Below are 20,444 nucleotides of genomic sequence, written 5' to 3' on the forward strand. Positions count from 1 at the left end.
ACCAACGTGCTAGGCATGAGTCAGTGTGTGTGTATGTGTGTGTGTGTATCAGATCTGAGGTTGGGGTGATGAAATGAATCCTGTTGCGATGTAGTATGCAATACTTTTTGTCTCGGTAAGGAAACACACTTCTAGACAACAGTACCAGAGACAGGAGCTTAGCGGCTTTCAGTCGCCCGGCGTCACCTCCTGTAATGCCATGCTTATTAACGAGAAGAAGACAAATATCCTTCCAGCTGCTGAAGTGGCCCACATCTGAGCATGCAAGCTGCTTCACCGTCATTAAAGACACGCTCTGGCATTTTTCTAATCTAGCCGCTTTGCTGCATCTGTGCAATTACCACAGACCAGAACCTTTTTTTTAAATAGTGTTTCCATATTATTAGTTGGAAGTTAATTTTTGATTAAAAAAACCTCTAAAGGACTTTTAGAAACAAGGACATTTAGAAAAGATAAGGTGGAATATTTTGGAACTGCACCATCAACATTCATAAGAAAAGCAGACATAAAGGAAGAAGTGATACTGGGGCTGATTTCCTTCTTTACTCATTTTCTCAAATGAGTAAAGAAGGAAACTAATTTTCTCAGAACCACCTAAAAATCCACCATGCAGCTGAGTTTTCTGGTTTGCTCTCCTGATATTTTTCAGCAGGCTTAGTTGACACATCTATGTCATCAGCGGTAACCAGGATCATCATTTATTCCCAAAAAATGTTCTCAGAAGAGATTTTTACAAAAGTGTTTTTTGGCTTATGTTTGTATTAACATTCTTTGTTGAAAACGTTGGTATTTGGAGGACACATGACAGGGGTCTCATGTTTCTCATGTTCTCATGTCTCAGGTTTTCTTCTGGGTACTGTGGTTTCCTCTCCCAGTGCAAAGACATTGTAGGCTGACTGGCATCTGTAAATTGTCTATAGTGTGTGAAGGTGTGTGTCATGTGATAAACTGGCAGCCTGCCTATGGTGTACCGTGCCTTGTGTCCCAAGCCTCCTGAGATAGAGACTTCAGATTCCCCACAACCCAGTAGGATAAGCGGTGTAGATGGAAAGAAGGATGGATGGATGGATGGATGGATGGATGGATGGATGGATGGATATCATCACTGAGACATCACGATATAATTGCTCAGCCCAGATCCTTTCATTCTAGAGCTGCTAGATTTACATATTAGATTGTATCCCTTCAAGTCTGTGACTGGCTAGTATACAGAATATACCTTCAAATACCTAAAATAGCAAGAGCAAATACAGCAAAGTATTTTTTGCTGAGTCGAAGTCGTGTACAAAAAGCACAAGCCTTATGCAGGCTGAATGTTTACTAAAGCTCGCAGGTAAGCCCACAGTAGGAGATCTGGGAAAAAGAGATCTCACAATACTGAAGGCTTTACACATAGGCATCCGAATCTGGCAACAGCGTACTTAATTATTTACAGAAAATGTACAGAGTTACAGAAAAGAAAGCAGATTTAAAACTTTAAAGCAGATTTACTGAAAATGGACTCAATGTGATTGTTGTATAAGCTAATAAGCAGTATTATATAACGTATTCAACAAATCTTACACACTAATACATTGTTTTGCTACGACATCGCTGCTGCGTGTCTCCTCTGAATAGTGATTTATGTTTAGATGAATGGTTGGCAGTGGAGAGCTTATAAGTTGAGAGTGGACTGAAGTGGAAAGCTTATTGTACTTGCATCATTATGCAATTCATTGTGTGAGGGTTATTTAAATAAAGTGTTCTGCAGAATTTCCATAAATAATCCCAACAGCTGTAGGATTATTTTTGTGCAATCTAAACTGACAACATTGCCACAGGGACAGAAAAGCACAGATCAAAGTAATAATTGGCACACAATGTGGTCACTCTCACACACACACACACGCGCGCACGCATGCACACACACACGCGTGCGCGCAGAGCTCCATCATCTCTGACAGCATGGAGAAAATGACAGATCGTTACTCTAACAGGATTATCACTGGTGGCTTTAAAGCGCTACCAGCAGCTCCTCTTCTAGTCCCCACGAAACAGCCTCTTATCTTTGACTATATTACTTATGCTGATGTACTCAGAACCAATCAAGTCTGAGTGATGTTCGCATTGAATAGCTTGACTGACTTACGTGACATATACAACACTAGCAAACAGAACTAACCCTGAGCGTATCTTAAGTGAGCTGGCTACACTCAGTGAACAGCACTGAGATTACTGACACGCAGGATCACTGCGCTGGTGATTACCATGAACTGGACTGACGATGTTGTCAGTCCAGTTCATTGTAATCACCAGTGTGAACTGAATGTGCTAATCACCAGTGAGAACTGAATGTGCTAAATATGTTGCTTTATATATGTTGCTGAATAATTATTATTACGGTTGTTTTTTGTATATATAAAACTACAGATGACACCCCTTCCAGGCCCTCCAGTATTTTGTGCTTTTGCAATCATTATATCAATCATTAAAGTAGAATCAATTTTCAAAATTTACAATTTACATAATTTTATGCAGATTTGGCCTGAGATGTACCATGTAACATCCTGACAATATGGGTTAGGGTTAGGGTATTCAACTAAAACCCTCTTCAATTCACACGCGTCTAACATGAGTGCAGCTATCATAGAAAGTCTTGTGTAGTCTTTACATACAGTATGTGAAATTTATATATTGCTGTGCTGGCAACTTCAATAATTCACTAATGAACAACTCTGCATTCTGATTTTCCAGATTTTTTTTATTGGCTGTCTGAGTATTTCAAAATCTGTTTCTAATCTTCAACAGTCCAGATAGGGAGAATCTGTGAAGACTGTAGCCTCACATTCCTGTTCTGGGTTAAGAGAAATACAATCTATTATGAAGGTATACATTTAATTTGAAACATTTTCATTGGTATTCTGAATTTTCAAAGCTGCATTGCAACAATGTCCACTGTTAAAATCGGTATAGAAGTAGAACCCCATGTGGACTTCTGCTCTTGTAGTTCATCCACCTCAATGTTCAAAACATAATTTCAGGTGATATTCTGCTCACCACGGCTGTAAAAAGTGGATATTTTAATTAATTACCAGAGGTTTCCTGTCACCATGAACCGGTCTAGCGATTCACCTCTGAACTGCTCACTGGCTGTTTTTTTTTCTTCTTATTCCTTTCAGTGGAATCTCTAATGTGTGAAAATCCCATTATTTCATCAGCTTCTGAAATACTCAAATCAGTCAACCAACAAAAGTCGACAGTCAAAGTCATTAAGGTCTCATGGTTGATTGGCTGGATAACTGCTTGAATGAACAGGTGTACCAATTAAAGTGGCCAGTTTGCATATCTCAAATATCTACAAATGAACGTCATTGAATATCATTAATATAAAAAAAATATAAAAAATCATAATTAAATGATGCTTGTAATATGACTGCAGGATATTAAAGTCTGAATGAAGTTTTGATTATAAACCTACAGCACTGAAGTATGAATAAAGTTGGGTGATAAATGTGTAATAAAATTAGCATGCCAGACTGCACTACAGAACGCCCTGCGGTCCGGTTGACGACATTATTGTTGCCTCGGTGACAGAAGAAATGACAAATAACAAGAGTTTCAAATGCCAAATGAGAACGTATACATATACATCAAAATGTTTTCTTATTTTTATTTTTATTAAATATTTTTTTAAAGCTTACAGTTTTGTAAACCAGACGGAGACAGATCTACATTTACATGCTGCAGCAGTTTCACTTCAGTTTTTAACCCCTTCCCTCCCGAGCCAGGACAGTAATTTCTTAAGCATCCAAAGTCGGCATAGCAGAAATACGGGAAGAATCTCAGTTATAAGACTACGAAGACCATTTCCAAATAAACAAAACACAATGCAACACCAAGTGGCTAAATTAACAGACAGAAAAAAATGTGTAAACAACAAAATTGACACAAGTAATCAGCCATTACATGATACAAACACACACCCCAGATTCTGCAGATTGCAATGGTATAATGGGAAAAAAAAACCCACTTTTTTATTAACCACAGTATTTTTGTTGTGATGCATCACCTGGTTTTATATATATATTCTAAGTGACAGAATTATTCAAACACACCTTGTAGTTTTTTTTTAATTTTATTTATAATTATTATTTTCTCGATTATAATTTGAAATTGAACATGTCATTTTCAGGCAATAGGCTCAAAAATAGGCCTAGGGTTGAACAGGCTTAACATAAAATCCAACATCTTTTGTGTAAGGAATATATCGAGTGAGTTTGTGATAACAAAATACCCAATTATCGAGCTACAAATCTGCTTAATTAGAAAAATCAGTTCATTTAATAACAAAATAACTTTCATACAGGAGTTTAAAAGAGTGGTCAAATAAATTTACACAACATTCATAACCCAGAAATCAACATTTCATTCGAGGCCAATCTATTACACTGAAGTATTTCTCATTTGCTTCACTGGCGTCTTTAAGACTTTAAAGAGAAGCTGTTAATAAAGATAGAATAGAATAGAAGCTTTTATTAATTATATATTAGCATGCTGTGACTGATAAAAGCGATGGATGGTATGGATCTGCTGCCCAGTGTCCTCTCAGGGCCATTCCCATCTGCCTTCTTTAATTCTAATTTAGTCTGTGATTTACCGTGACTGGCTAAGCCAATAAAAACCTTCCAATGCTGAACTAATTACTATTGCTTGGATAATGAGGAATGCTATGACAATTACGCCGCAGGGTCAAGGACGCTCAGCGCAAGGTTGCGGACTTCGGCAAAATTTTAAACACATAGACTTACACTACAAATACACCAGTGTTTTACAACGTAATCCCGGTCCATAGAGCCACAATCTAATTGCTCATCTCAGTTTAGCTTATTTGCCAAAACACAAAAATAGTAATTCGTACAAAGAAATCTAAATCTAGCGCCCATTCAACAGACATTTGCCTACTTGTGCTAATTTAAAAGAAGGGATCGTGTGAATCGGGTCCAGAAATAACCGAGTGCTAGCTCAGCAGTAGGTTCTGCAGACTGGCTGTGTGTAAGTTATGTTCCATTTAACTCTGACTTTAAGACAAATACATTGACAGGATGTGCTGTAACCACAGAGTGAGATTTATTGCAGTTAAGCCTTTTGCCAGCAGTTACGATAAACGTTACAGCTTTTAGCCTGTTCGGGTTCGCTAGTAAAATGATACCAGCTCGAGGCAACCTGACAAAAATCCTATACACTAAAGAGTCGTTTCTCATACATCAGATACTAATATCTTTTTGTCTGTGGCTGGCCAATTATTTTCCACAGAAAAGATGGAATTTACAGCACAGTATTTCAGTAAGAGGAGAGTGACCTGTTTATATCTTACTTCAGCTCAATATAGCAGCACAGACGGGTTTGATATTAAACAGTAAATATGAGGTAAACGTGCAGAGCCTTTAAAACATTCAGTGTAGGTGAATCCTTTTAATAAAGTTGAAATAAGCGGAGGGGGCACAGTGGCTTAGTGGTTAGCACGTTCGCCTCACACCTCCAGGGTCGGGGTTCGATTCTCGCCTCCGCCTTGTGTGCGCAGAGTTTGCATGTTCTGCATGAGATAGGCACAGGCTCCCCGTGACCCGAGGTAGTTCGGATAAGCGGTAGAAGATAAGTGAGAGTGAGTGAGTGAAATAAGTGGGCAGAATTAAACTCTTTTTACCCGGACACTAGACTTCAAAATCAACTTTTTCAAAATACGTTTGAACAAATTAATCATTTTATTTCACAAGACTGATATAAATTGGGTCAGGATTGCACAATGTTGGATTTCAGTGAACTCCTATAATAACCTTATACAGAACAAGCACTTGGGACATCTCAGAGAGCAGAAATGGGTTTGATATCACCATTTACATTTGTGTGATTAATTAATTAATTAATTAATTAATTTTTGGATTGCATTGATTAATTGATTTTTTGGATTGATTATTATTATTTATTTATTTTTTGGAACTTTTCTATCAATATATATTGGCCCTGGTAAACTAATAAACAACAGAAATACCTCTGAAAAACGATCATTCCTTATTAACTATAAGTCCTGAGTATCTACTTTCTTATAAGCTTCATATTAACTACCACTGTGAAGCGTGAACTGAAAAAGGCATTCAATGCTGAACACGGACACAGCATTAAACCTCAGACGTAACTACTGACTAGAAGTTGTGTGAGGATTACATACAGGTTGGTGCTTGAGTGAAACAAATGTGTGTATCTGTTATGTATGATTCTGTCCATAAACTTGTTATTGGATCGGTTTTATTGTTTATTTTTTTTTATTTTTTCCTTGCCAACCCAAAATACTAAATTAAGAGTGTTATTAAATAAACAGCATCCTGCTCAAATGTTGCAATTTCAAAAATAATCAAATGTAAAAAGTGTGCTGGATGAAGTACTATTTAAAAAAACGTGGATATTCGTAAATGTCATATTGTTTGATGAAACTGATTTTTAAATAGACTAATGTGATAAATACAACTTTTGATGCTGCAATATTTTGCGATGTACTACACTACTAATAGAGGTTTATTTCAATGTTAGTCGTCTTCTCCTTCGTGTATTATCTCATATTTTTTAAACTGTCTCTTGTTTAAATTTTACATCATATTACATTTGACAGTAAAGAAAACAAACATATTTCTTGCTTCAGTTCACACTGTCTATCACCCATTTTTTTTTCTTTCTGAGAATGACTTAAAGATGAGTGTTTGTGTTTAAAGCCGGCGGTCTGGCTGTTACTTGAAACCATATCCTGGAACCTTCTACAACGAAAAAAAATAAAAAATCTGTCAACCTTAAAGGTGTAAAAACTATACATGGGGAAATACATAAACTGAATGAGCGTCACCGTAATTATTTCACCATAAACACAGAAACTGATTACATATAATCTTAAATGAATTTTAAGTGCAAGAGTCATTTCTAAGGTCGACGAGTAACTTCCATCCTTAATACTAGAGAATGCGTTTCCTGAGTGTGTTTCATCTCTGAAGATCCCAGATCTGTCCTCTAAGCGGCTGCTTTACTTTATCTCATAGCAACACATCCATCGATGCCTCAAATCCAGCAGAAATCTAGCAGAAGTGATAAAACAAATACAACTGCACTCAAACACCTTCTCCCTTCCCAACAACAAGTAGCATGTACCATTAAAGCACTACAGCTCTGTCAAACAGCTTTTGGGATTCTCAGTGTACCCAAGCTGAGCAAATCTACACTTCTTGGCTGGCTAATTAGCTGTTAATCTCGACTTTGCTCTTAAAGGTAGGAAAAGAAAAAGTGCACATAAGCAAACTGCACATTCAAAGGATGTAGAAAATTAATTAGTGCATCATTTTACGCTGCCACAGACAGACGCAACGTGTACATATTTATAAAACCAGTGAAAATCATAAGCAGGTGACATCCTGAATGAATCAGATACTTGAACATGACCTTCATATTTATTACAGCAGGCAAATGATTAATGTTTGTTGTTGTTTTGTCATATATGAAATGCCCTTTCCTGCAAAGATCTACATCATGAGTTATATAGATATATAATAGATATATGTGAGATTCAGACACTGTAAAGGAGTGACTCGAACATGTCTGATTTATGATTAATGATGATCAACACTTTTTAGTAAATGTGTGCATATATACAGTAAGTAGAATGTGGGCCTTTCAAATGTTCAAACTCTGATTGATTGCTTTTGATTATGTACATGAAAAAAGTCAAATAGTACTTGACTAGTGAAATTCCACTAGTTATGTAACAAGCAACACGACAAACCGTGCTGTTATACAACGATAATTATTTTTGTGCTTCAGCATGGTCCAAATTCAGTCCAAATTTTTTTTTTTCCTTTTGTTATAGTTTTTTTGTGCTTTTTAAGGAAAACAGGAAAATCTCTAAAACTAGTGAAATTACAAGCAATATTAATGCATCAATGAATGAAAGTAATATTTATATCAGAATGCTTTTATGAAATAAGGATCAAATCACACACCTCCATCAATGATCTGAAGTTTTCCCACGACCCCCTTGCTTGGTGACCCTCAGAGCGGTCATGACCCCATGACCCCCTAGTTAAGACCAATTAAAACCACCAGTTTATTGTTATCTAAATCTGTTGAATGTCCATGAAATAAGTTAATTCCTGTTATCTCTGTCAATATCACAACGCACAAATCATCTCCTTTTCTCTCTCAAAGATGAAAATAAGATAAAAAACATCATGCCATTTTATAGAGAAACCAGAAAACCGTCAAATCCTGAAGACTTTATTGTTCTGTGAAACTTTCCAAAGCACTAAGCGCTCTGTTACAAAACACTGACACAGGACTCCCGTCTCCTAACAAAGAACTTCATCACTTCGACAATTCAGTGTTTTTCTTTGTTGAATACACTGGTTTATTATCGTGCTGAGATTACACGGAGCGTCTGTCACACTGTTCGAGCATTTTACGAGTCTCTGTGTATGAGCTGTTACTATAGAAACAATAGCGCATTGGAATAAGTGTAATTATAATAATAAACCTTATCATTGATGTTAAAGCCAAAACTATTGTAAAGTATTGTGCTGTGCTCTTATACGAAATTAGTCCACACCATCTGTATAATCCGATTTGAGAATTCGACCATGCTGTGGTATATGCTGTGTTTTACACCTTTAAAACACCTTTAGAAGGAGATCAATGTGATACATCACCGTCATCTTAACACCGAAAACCCACGGACACGGACACACTGTGAAGCAGATTGTGTTTTTTTTTTTTTGGTTTTTTTTTTGTGAGACAGTGCCGCAAAGACAGAGAAATGTGTGAGACTATTCTGTGCAGTTCTGACAGAGATGCACAGAAAAAGACAGACAACAAGCCACAAGAATATTCTCTACTGACCACAGAAACAACTCAATCATCAGACTAAAGGCCTGAGCAGACTTCAGAGCAGCAGGGGGAAGCCTGAGAAAGTCTCTGTGGAAGAGATTATCACAGAGTCATCACACACATACACACCACGCATGTCACTAGGAATAGTCAGGACTCCATCTGTCCACATTTAAGACCCAAAGCACTTTAGTCTATGCATATGGTATCTGCGTGAGCTGTATGTTAAGACAAGGGAAAGACAGATCATTAAGACGTGACACATTCAGGACCTCCTGGCACCAGCTTGAGTGGTCAATTATCACCACAACCCTCTCTCTCTCTCTCTCTCTCTCTCTCTCTCTCTCCCCCCCTCTCACTCTCCCTCTCTGTATCTCTACGGTAGATATGATGACCATATCTCCTTGGCAGCAGGCCAGATGCACTCTGTCTCTCCTTTATGTGCTCCTGTTACAGTAATGAGTTTGAAGTCTCTCTACCTCCTGCTTGCAGTATGAAAGAGCTGGCAGCTCACCCAACACCTATCTATTCTTCTCCACATATCCACACATATATATATACATACAGTATTTGACCTTTCCAAGGTCACTGAAGACAGCAGTTGAGCAGTCTGGTTCTGGCTTTTAAGCCCTGATCAGACTCGATTCTACAATCCATCTAGACTGATCTGATTGTATGTAAGCTATCCGAGCCATTCACACCTGTCATTTTCAGGCAATTAGTCTAGCAGTCACTTGCGTTAACACTATGGGACTTTCCAGATGTGCCGCAAGACCAAAGATGTTTATATTTACTGTATTTCCTAAAGAAACCCTTAAACGTTTGACTGATAAATGCTAAATTCCAATCGATTTAATTTTGTACAGCATTTTAACGAATAGAATTTCTCCCAAAGCAGGTTTACAGAGTACTATAAATTCAGGAAATAAATATATATACATTTTCAATTTCTATTTATTCCTGATGAGCAAACCAGAGGTGATAGTGATGAGAAGAACTCCCTGAGATGCTATGATGAAGCATGCTCGAGAGGAACCAGACGTAAAAATGGACTCCATCCTCGTTCGAGTGCCACCGGAAAGTGTGATTATAAATCATCAAAAAGTGCAACTGTGTTAGCAGGAAATTAAATCTTAATTCTTTTTAATGGTTTTACTATAATGTCTATTGGAATGGAAACAAAGTGGAAAACTGTTCATGGCAATTGCAGTATAAAGCCACCTTCATAGTTTGACATTAGTGGCTCTCTCCACTATACTGACCTACTGTATGTGTGTCCATACATTCATGTATATAAATATTCAGATATCAGCAAAGCTATTATTCTTTTAGCTTTTTCTCACAGTATATCAGGGATGAAATTAAATCATGAATGTGAGCTTAAAGAGCAGACTTTCAGCTTTAATCTGAAGAAATTTACATTCAAACCAAATGCACTGTGTGGGAAATACAGCACATCGATCTACCGTTTATATTTCCTATATATCTCCATTTTTCTTGTACCAAAAGTAATTGGGCAGTTGATTCTATTCGCATTCACATTAACTCTCAATATGTCTAAGAAGTTTACTAACCAATGGACCTTTTTATTTATTTGACCTCTTGGTTCCTCATGAGCTCTTAGTTGCTTAATTCCACCTGACAAAAAACAAATATAGAAAGGTCATTGTTTACATTTACATTACTTACTGTCCATTATCACCCAAATAAGGATGAGGTTCAATCCTGTGTCTGGTTCCTCTCAAGGTTACCTCCTCATATCATGTCAGGGAGATTTTCCTTGCTAGCGTCACCTCAGGCTTGCTCATTATTGATAGATGTTAGTGATAAATAGTCATTTAATTTTAAACTTTCACAGTTTTATTCTCTTTTTATACCTCTGTAAAGCTGCTTCGAGATCATGTCAACTGTTAAAAGCGCTAGACAAATAAACTGTATTGAAAATTCACTGAATTTTCTATATATTTTCTCCTTTCCTGCCTGCACTGTTAAATTCTATTTCTATTCTACATTCAAGTTTTATTGGGTTTTTTAATAACATGGGCAGACTTAAAAACCCTTTCACTGCATGTTGTACCGTGTATGATTGTGTATGTGACCAAGTAAATTAGTATATGAAATTTGAGCTATACATTTCTCAAAGATAGTGAAACAAATCATCGTTAAGGTGAAAAAATGTAATCATCGCATAGTAAAAACATTAGATGTGGCCAAAATAACTAGTATGTTTGCAAAAAGAAATACACACTGATGAGCTCAGCAACAACGGAAGACCCAGAAAACCACAGAAAATAGCTTTGGGTGATTAGAGATGACGCAAAAATCGACTCATAATTTAAACCAGGATGATTGGAATGATCAGAACAAGTACGGCGAAGCGAAGTAACTGCTTGTTCGTTTACAAAGCTTCATTTACTGATTTTGTGACTGCTGACAAAAGCAGCAAAAAAAATTCTGATTTTATCTGTCCAGATTCACTCAGGTGCTTTTAAATGCTTTGATTTTATCGTTGCTTCATAGTGAAGAAGGGCAATGACTAGATGTGTATTTCTAAAGCAGCCTAAAACCTTTTTAAAGCATGTGTTTAAAGCAAGTATTGGAACCTCTGTAGGAATCCATCTGAGCAATGATTTCACTTATTAAAGGCAAAGCTGAGGACAAAACGGTCTAAGAACGAGCAGGAAGTGAAGACGGATACGGTAAAAACTTTCTATTTTATCACCAGGAAAGTAACAGAGAGTCTGGAGATGTCTATGGTTTCTACATTTAGTTTATGAGTATGTTACTTTGTTCATTTAATTTGAGAAAAGTGGGACAAAATATATACAAAGTGCTGTAATTTCCTACTACACTGTATCTGATTTAGATATAAAGCCTCATAAATGAAAGAAGAGAGTCTGGACTTTGTGTCTGTATAGCATTATATGTCAGTGTTAGTATGAACTGTTTGTCCAACATTTATTATTTACAAAATATAGATTTTAATCTATCTAGTTATATAGACACAGTGCATGTTTAATCCTCCACTAACCTCGTTTATTTAATATATAATGTTGAAAAGCAGTAGTTTTAAGTAGCTAGGTTTCCAAAATGTTCATTTATGTACAAAATTCTGTTAATTTTTTTTTTGATGTAGCACCAACGCTGACATATGGGTGCACAAAATCAATCAGCTTAGACTTTGATAGGAAAAAGAAAGGAAAAGAAAAAAGCCTCCTTTTGTGCAGTCTACAATAGACTCTTACCTCCCAAGCTCATCTATCCTGCAGTCAGAGAGAGAGAGAGAGAGAGAGAGAGAGAGAGAGAGAGAGAGAGAGAGAGAGAGAGAGAGAGAGCACTCCTGGAGGAAAGTGATGCAGGTTTGCTGTTTTTCTCAGAGGAAGGATTGAGCCCCAAGACTCTCAGCACCAGGTTAGTGCAGTATCAGCCACAGCCAAACATTTAACTGTAAACAAACAGAAATGGGATTTAAAGTCAGAGGAGAAAAACGGTAGGAAAAGGTAGGAAGGTCAAAAATATCATCCGATAACGGTGCAATTAAGTTGAGTGTTGAATTTGTTCGATTGATGATCACTCTTTAGGGATCATTTAAGTTCAGGATGCTGCCTGCTTTAGCAATATACTAAAGTGTCACGTTGTTCACATTCACCTCACTTTCCCAATAACAACAACTAAAATAAGACAAGAATAGAAATCAATCGTGTATGGATTCTGATATGCAGAAGGTGTGGATTGATTTCTTTTTTTTTTTAAATCAGTAGATGGATACATCTATATTACAGATCGAAAGCAAACCACAGACATCTATGAAATGTGCTTCGTCTACTATGGTGTTAAAGATGTAAATGATGGCTTTTGGCACATTTCATGCATAGACAGTATGTCCGGCAAGTCTCGGTGTGGCCTAAATTCTGCAATTCCTCTGTTTCTAGGGTTAACCAGATGCTTAACTCTTAACAGCGATTACATATTTGTTTATACTTGTGAAGAACTGGATCAACTGAGATCATTAGACAACATTACAGCAGAGCAGGAAGAGACATCACCGCAGGATTCGGCTGGCACGGTTACAGTTTCTGTAGCAGTGATCTTAAAAAAATAAATATTCCTGTGCGCGGCTCTACCCTGAAGCACATCTCTCGCCACAGTGCTTCTTTATTAATTAATAGCACACCAGGAAGCCGATGATTGCAACTGAAAGCATTTTCTAGTCCTCTGCAGTCTGCGGCTGGGATACGATGCTTACTCAAGAGACCCCAGCAGCTTGAGATGTCTACAGAACCCTGATTTAAACCCACAGCACTTCTGGTAAACCCAGTCACTACAGCTGGATACACAGCAGGGAGTTGGAGTAGAACTACTGCTCCGAAATGTCAGGAAGGAAATATACACCGCATCTGTAAAGGATGTGCAATGATTTTGTCCTGTTTATCCAAAACATACTTGTTTAATCTTAACATGCGAGATCAGCAGTTCTGTTTGTCTGGTTCGAACAACATATAAAAAGATACACAACATTTAACAAAGTAAACACTTCTGAATTTTGATTTTCAATATAATTCAGTTATGTGTGTACATGTATTTATTTATTGAATAGCTCCATCTACATGATTTTGATATGGACTTGAAAATGGTTTACTTACATATTCTGTCACGGTTAGAAAAAAATAAAATAAATCTGTCACTGTGAGAACATGAGACCTGCATTAGTATCGAGCGATGATACTCAGAGCCTTGCTATCAATACTGCAACCCTGGTTGCTATATTTCTGACCAATTCATAAGAAGCGGTTTATGTTTTCAGCCTCTCCCCTTATTGTTTTATGATGTTCACACTGGACTAGTTTTTGCCAAAGAAAAAATAAATAAAAAAGGCAGAGGATCAACAACACTGGACAGTTAAAAGCTGGAAAAATGTAGCCTGGGCCGGTGAATCTAATAGATTTTAGGGTTAGAATTTGGCACCAGCAGCATGTATCCATGGAAACCTCCTTTGGTCAACAGTCTAAGCTGGTGGAGGTGGTGTACTAGTGTGGAGCATGTTTTCTTTGGGTCTGTTCACTCTAAACAACCACCACTTCAATGTCACAGTCTATTTGAGTATTGATCTGATCATCTCCTAATAGCTGCTTTCAGCATGATAATGTGCCAAATCACAAAGAATAAGTCATCTCAAACTGGCTTTATTTACATAAAGAATCGAATCCCAATCCGAATCTAATACCTTTGGGATGAAAGTGCTCCTGAGAAGTCTGCAGGAATTCAGTGATTACAATCCTAGTAACATGGACCAGGATCTCAAAGAAATGTTTCTAGGATCTCATGGAATCCATGTCGTGAAGAACCTGAGGGTGTTTTAGAGCAAATGGAGTATAAATATTGTACTAAATAGTTCTTAATAAAGTGCTTTGTCAGGTGAGATATTAAGTTCCTAACATTTACAGTATTTTGCAGACACCCTTATCCGGAGCAACTTACAGTACATTTCTAACTCATTTTTTATATCCCTGACCAATTGAGGGTCTTGCTCAGGGGCCCAGCAGTAGCAGATTGCTGGACCTGGAATTCGAACTCACAACCTTCTTATCGGTAGCCTAACACCTTAACCAATAGGCTACCACTTCCCTGCTTCCCTCCCAATGTACACATTATGGGCATGCGATCTAGTAAGGACCAAAGACAACTTACTGTATGCAGTCACATGCACTTCAACTGGAACTTATAATCCAGAACTAAACTATTAGCTTGTGTTAAAATGAGGTGTATATAGTACACAGAGGGGCACAGTGGCTTGGAATGTTTTCCTCACACCTCCAGGGTTGAGGGTCTGATTCCTGCCTCTGCCGTGAGTGTGTGTGTGTGTGTGTGTGTGTGTGTGTGTGTGTGTGTGTGTGTGTGTGTGTGTGTGTGTGTGTGTGTGTGTGTGTGTGTGTGTGTGTGTGTGTGTGTGAGAACTTTGCATGTAAGTAGTGTGTGAATGGGTGTGTGAGAGTGTTTGTGATTGAGCACTTCAATAAACTGGCATACTGTCCAAAGTGTACCCAGCCTTGTGCCCCAAGTCTCCAGGGGTAGGTTCCCCTTCAACCCAGTAGAGTAAGCATTGCAGAGAACAGTCACTTTCCCAACTTATGAGACTTTCTCACACTTATAGATGTGACTCATAGCTGAGATTGCTTATCCAGTGAAACTGCTCATCACACCAAGCATCTTCTGTCAACATTGCATAATAAACACATGTCCTAAAACCTTATCTATTCTGTCAGAAGAGTATATAAATATATATAATATAATTCAGCTTTTCATAGATGGGACAGCTTTTTTTTTTTTAAAAAGAATAAAAAAAAGACCTAGAGAAACTGACAGTACTTGAGGTTAACTGTGAATAGGAACAGGTTTGGAGTATTGATGTATTCCTTTAACTTATCATCTTGTTGCTTTGGTTGCCAGCTTCAGCCAATTAGTCAGCAAACAATCTAAAACAGACACGTACACACACACACCCGTACACCCATCCACACACACACTCACACACACACCCGTACACCCATCCACACACACACACTCACACACACACCCGTACACCCATCCACACACACTCACACATACACCCGTACACCCATCCACACACACTCACACATACACCCGTACACCCATCCACACACACCTGTACACCCATCCACACACACACACACACACACACACACACACACACACACACACCTGTACACCCATCCACACACACACCTGTACACACACACACACACACACACACACACACACCTGTACACCCATCCACACACACCCGTACACCCATCCACACACCCACACTCGTACAGTACACCCATCCACACACACAAACATACACAAACACACCCCCATCCACACACACACCACACACACACACACACACACACACACACACACACACACATGTACACCCATCCACACACAAACACACACACCCATCCACACACAAAAACACCCATACACACCACCATATACACCCATACACGCAAACACAAACACACACAAAACCATACACATACAAACACAGTACTCACAGGCTACGGTCAGTATCAGGGCCAGAGGTTCCTGTGCGCCTGTCCTTCCCTGACAGCACCATTTATGTGAGTGCCATGTGAAAGTCTACAGTCTGCAGGCTGTTTTTTTATTCACCAGTTAAAAGCACACCTACCTCAGGGTGAGGATGTGGGTGAGTGATGGACGAATTTATGTTTTCTTTCACTTTTCATTTCTGTCCACATGAAGGACTAGTCACATCAGTAATATTATCTGGCATGAACTGGTTTCAACCTCAACACAAAAAGAAACTAAAAAACAAAACCCTGAACAAATTATTTTCGGTTCCTTTTTGCTACCAATTCCTGTGACTTCTCAGTTTTCAGAGATGCTGTGCTGTCCTTTTGCCTCCCACTTGCTGACGCTTTCTCTCACCGATAATGTGATCTGACAGCAAATTGATGCGCTCCTAATGTGCTGAGACATTTCTGCATCGTTACTACAATAACTTGGACTTTGTTTTTTAAAGTAGCTGAACTGCAGTGTAGAGCAGCACCGAGTGCCTGTCTGCTCCTTTTCCCTTTGAGCTTTTTCAACTAATAACAAATGGGGAAACAAAACTTGTCTATGAATACCATGACTAATGGTTGCATAACAGAAAAATCTACAAGAACTGAAACACAAAGATGGGGCACCTTAACAAACCTTACATGATGTCAAACCTTACATATAGAAGTACCAAAAATATCACCAGGTCTTGCGTAGTTTGCAAAACCTTCTTTTCATGGATCATACACAGACTTTTGGATTCGTGGATCTTTTGTAATTAAAACACAAAAATGTTAATTTTACATTTCAGTCAAATTCTTTCCCTTGTCATTCCTTATCATGTTTAGAGACTATGGATGGAAAAGGAAGTAGTTTCTAATATTAGCAGCTATGCAGTGGTGTAGAGAAAGGGAGAGCATGAACGTGTGTGTGTATACGGGGGTGTGTGTGGATGGGTGTGTGTGTGTGTGTGTGTGTGTGGATGGGTGTGTGTGTGGATGGGTGTACGGGGGTGTGTGTGTGTGTGTGTGAGAGAGAGAGAGAGAGAGAGAGAGAGAGAGAGAGAGAGAGAGAGAGAGAGAGAGAGTGATATAACAGATGTGTAGAAAGGCTCCTGACCGAGCTGTACATGAGAGAGGGTGACCTTTAGGATGAGGACAAACATACAGCACAGCCATACTCTCATCCTTATCACACACATTCATTAGGCCATTAACCTTGCTGTTCTCCTCAAACCTGGCAATCTCATCAATAACAAGATCCGTCTATTGAATGAGCTGCACGAAGGAAGCTAGAGGAAATTTCCGAACATACTTTGCAGCAAAAGTCTCAATGGAATTAAACAAAACAGAATCGTATTTGAATAGTCTGGTGGAGAGATATACACAAATATACTATACACTGAAAGAAAAAAAAAAAACACTACCTGAACACTGTTACTTTTCATACATCTGACATGGTGTGTGACTAAAATCAAACACCAATCAAACCCGCAATGCTGGTGTTTTGCAGCAGACTTACACCACCGTGCTATTGTAGCATGTCCTATTTTAATGCAGTAATTATATTTCCCCATCATCAACATCATTGTAAGATCTCACAATGAATCTGGTTTGGTATAAGCAATGGTGTCACGTTATGTTATAAATCTAACACTATACTATACTATATGTGTTACTATGCCTCCTAATACAAATACAAAAGTTGTGTGCATTAGCTAGTAATCTGATAACAAAACCTTCCACAGAGGGTGACTTGTGTCCTGCTGTGTAGATACATCAATGACTATTGTGAAAGTATAGCACGGAAAATAGAAAATATGCAAATACAGCAATGACATAAACTTTAAAACAAGCTCACGAATGTCTTTTCTGTGCTCAAATGTGTTTTGTCCTGTGATTTGTACTGCACTTTGCTCTAATGCATGTTTACTGGGAATAAAAGGCTAGTTACTAGATAGTATGCTACTAAGTAGTATTTAGCACAGTCACACTCATCAAAGACTGAGGACTGCACAGACAACGAGAGAAAGCTATCCCTACCTAGATTGCTAGCTATCGTACAAAACGATTAGGCCTGCTTGCTAGAAGATACGGATTCCAGGACGGAATACATAAAGCAGACAGAAAAAAATGATGCAAACACCACATGGCTAAAACCTTATGACTATTCTTCTCAAAGTGTCCACAAAATTGAAGAATAAAAAAATGGATCACTGTGACCATGCAGCTGGACTTCGTTCATGCTTATTTCCTGTTGTGATGATAAGATTTGACATTTCAATTGTGTAGCCAGTCATCAGAAATCTCAACTGAAATCACTGATCCTGAAACTGAATCCATGGCTCGCTTTACTTAGCAGAATCCTCCTCATGCCCTGAGATTTGCTTCTCTATCCTGCTCTTCAGCTAAGAAGTGCCACGGCTGTGAAACTGACAGTGAACCGACAGCTGAACTGCGATGTTCTGGGAAATGAATAAATTGTAGTAGTTACTGTATCACGTGCATTAAAATAAATATGTAAATAAGAAGTTAGTGCATAAAAACATCTTAAACCAATTACTACATGTAGTGCACAAACAAATGCAACACTGTAAAAGTAAAATCTCTGCTCTTTACTGGACATATGCCACTGCTGCATGAAACATTTTGCACTTAACCTGAGACTAACTAAATAGCTTATAGACCAATATAGGAGAAATACACATTTCTTGCTGCTATCGCTGGTGCAGCAGTCACAACTGTGTCATGGGTATGATCATGGTCAGTGTGGAGAAGGTTTCCTCCAGTTTCTCCCATCTTCTCCCACTTCCCAAAGACTAATGGGAATGGATCGACTACTCTTTATTGGCCCCAAGTTGTGTATGTCTGTGTGTGTGTGTGTGTGTGTGTGTGTGTGTGTGTGTGTGTGTGTGTGTGTGTGTGTGTGTGTGTATGGCAGCATGTCATAGACTGCGTTCCTATCCAGTGTGCATTCCTGCCTCGTGCCTGGTGGCTCTGGATGAGTGAATGTTCTACTAAAGCACTGATCCAAACAAAAGAGCAGAGAAAGCACTGAGAAACATCACTCTTACTTCTCTATTTTATGACCAAAGGCAATGAACAGGGTTTGTTCTTCTATAGCCTTTATTCATCCTCCTATACTCCTATATCATTCTCATTCTTCGATGGAATGGAAACAGTGCATATTAAAAATCCAGACGAGGCTCAGAAAGTGCATTAAAGAGCAAACCGCTCAGTCAGTCTGGACCATCAACAGACCCATTAGACATTAGTAACACAGTTCATATGTGCCCATTTGTTCTGGAGATATTTTGTCTGGGGGCAGTGAGGGCCACACACACACACACACACACACACACACACACACACACACACACACACACACACACACACACACACACACATACAGAGCATTAATCTCCCTCACATTACACAAGGCTAATCTGAGCCAGAGGCCAGCCCAGCTCCCAGAGAGCACTCAGTGTCTCCCAGACACACCCGCTATCATGTGGGGCAACCTTCACAAACTCGGGTATTTATCTCAGCATGCCATATATACACATACAGTACACTGCACACACAGCTCACTCTCTCTCTCTCTCTCCCTCACACACTGCAATTACTTTCATGAAGCTCTTTTTTTAAATGATGGGATTAACAAACAAAAGTTGTAAGTAAATTACAAAAAAAAAAAAGCCTGTCAGACTGCGAGAGAGAGAGAGAGAGAGAGAGAGAGAGAGAGAGAAAGAGAGAGAGATACTTGTCCTGCTACCTGTATTATACTGCACTTGGGACAGCCCATGTGATGATTACACTGCGAATACCATCAGCATTTGCAGTTATTTGCATGTTAAATATGGAGAAAGGCAAACATAACCTTTTTATTTAAGCCACAGATCCTCAGCACCCTGCTGATCATGAGCGATTAATCAGTACAAATAGCACACGGTCGCTCACTTTAGATATATAAGCACACAGCACTCAGTGACGCTGAACAGAAGAGTCAGGAATCGAAGGTGATGTGTTCGACCTGCAAAATCATGAAGCTTCAGAATCTGAAATCTAAGTTGAACTCGTATGACCAAGCCGAAGTGCACTATTCCAACAGCCGTAAAGCAGTGCAGTGAATTCCATGAAAACCGTAAACTTTATTATTGTGTATTTTGATTATACTGTATGTGACATTGGCTCCTGTGTGGGCGGGGCTTATTTCATTCCCATGCTGAAAAAAACACACTGTCTATCTGGCACAAACATGTTGTTAGAGATCTTTAGTGAAAGATCTCTGAAAATGTACAGTATATTTTATATCGTATAGTATAATGAAAATCTACAAATTGAACTGATTCTTTGTCTCAGTGCGTAACGTCTAAACTGCTGACTGTGGCTTTGAACTTCTCAACCCTCATTTACTACTTTTTTTTGGTTTGCTTTGAAAGTTCATTTTCTTAAATTCAGGGCTTCAGCTCTAAATCTTGT

At 38.5% G+C, this 20,444-nt stretch overlaps 1 protein-coding gene across 6 annotated transcripts in view; it reads right to left on the minus strand.

Annotated features, from left to right (window-relative positions):
- Positions 1-20,444, minus strand: part of apba1a (amyloid beta (A4) precursor protein-binding, family A, member 1a) — a 51,414-nt gene that overhangs the window by 22,146 nt on the left and 8,824 nt on the right. For 4 of the 6 annotated variants that reach the window (XM_027138379.2, XM_027138378.2, XM_027138377.2 and 1 more), the window contains exon 2: positions 12,141-12,340. The exons of 1 other annotated variant lie outside the window; for it this stretch is intronic. The gene's annotated coding sequence lies outside the window, so the exon portion shown is untranslated. Of the gene's footprint in view, positions 1-12,140; positions 12,341-15,956; positions 15,976-20,444 lie in introns of those variants that run through there. One more of the 6 variants, XM_047818286.1, reaches the window with a different exon arrangement.

This window comes from Tachysurus fulvidraco, chromosome 9 (genome assembly GCF_022655615.1).
Source record: "Tachysurus fulvidraco isolate hzauxx_2018 chromosome 9, HZAU_PFXX_2.0, whole genome shotgun sequence".
Lineage (NCBI taxonomy): Eukaryota > Metazoa > Chordata > Actinopteri > Siluriformes > Bagridae > Tachysurus > Tachysurus fulvidraco.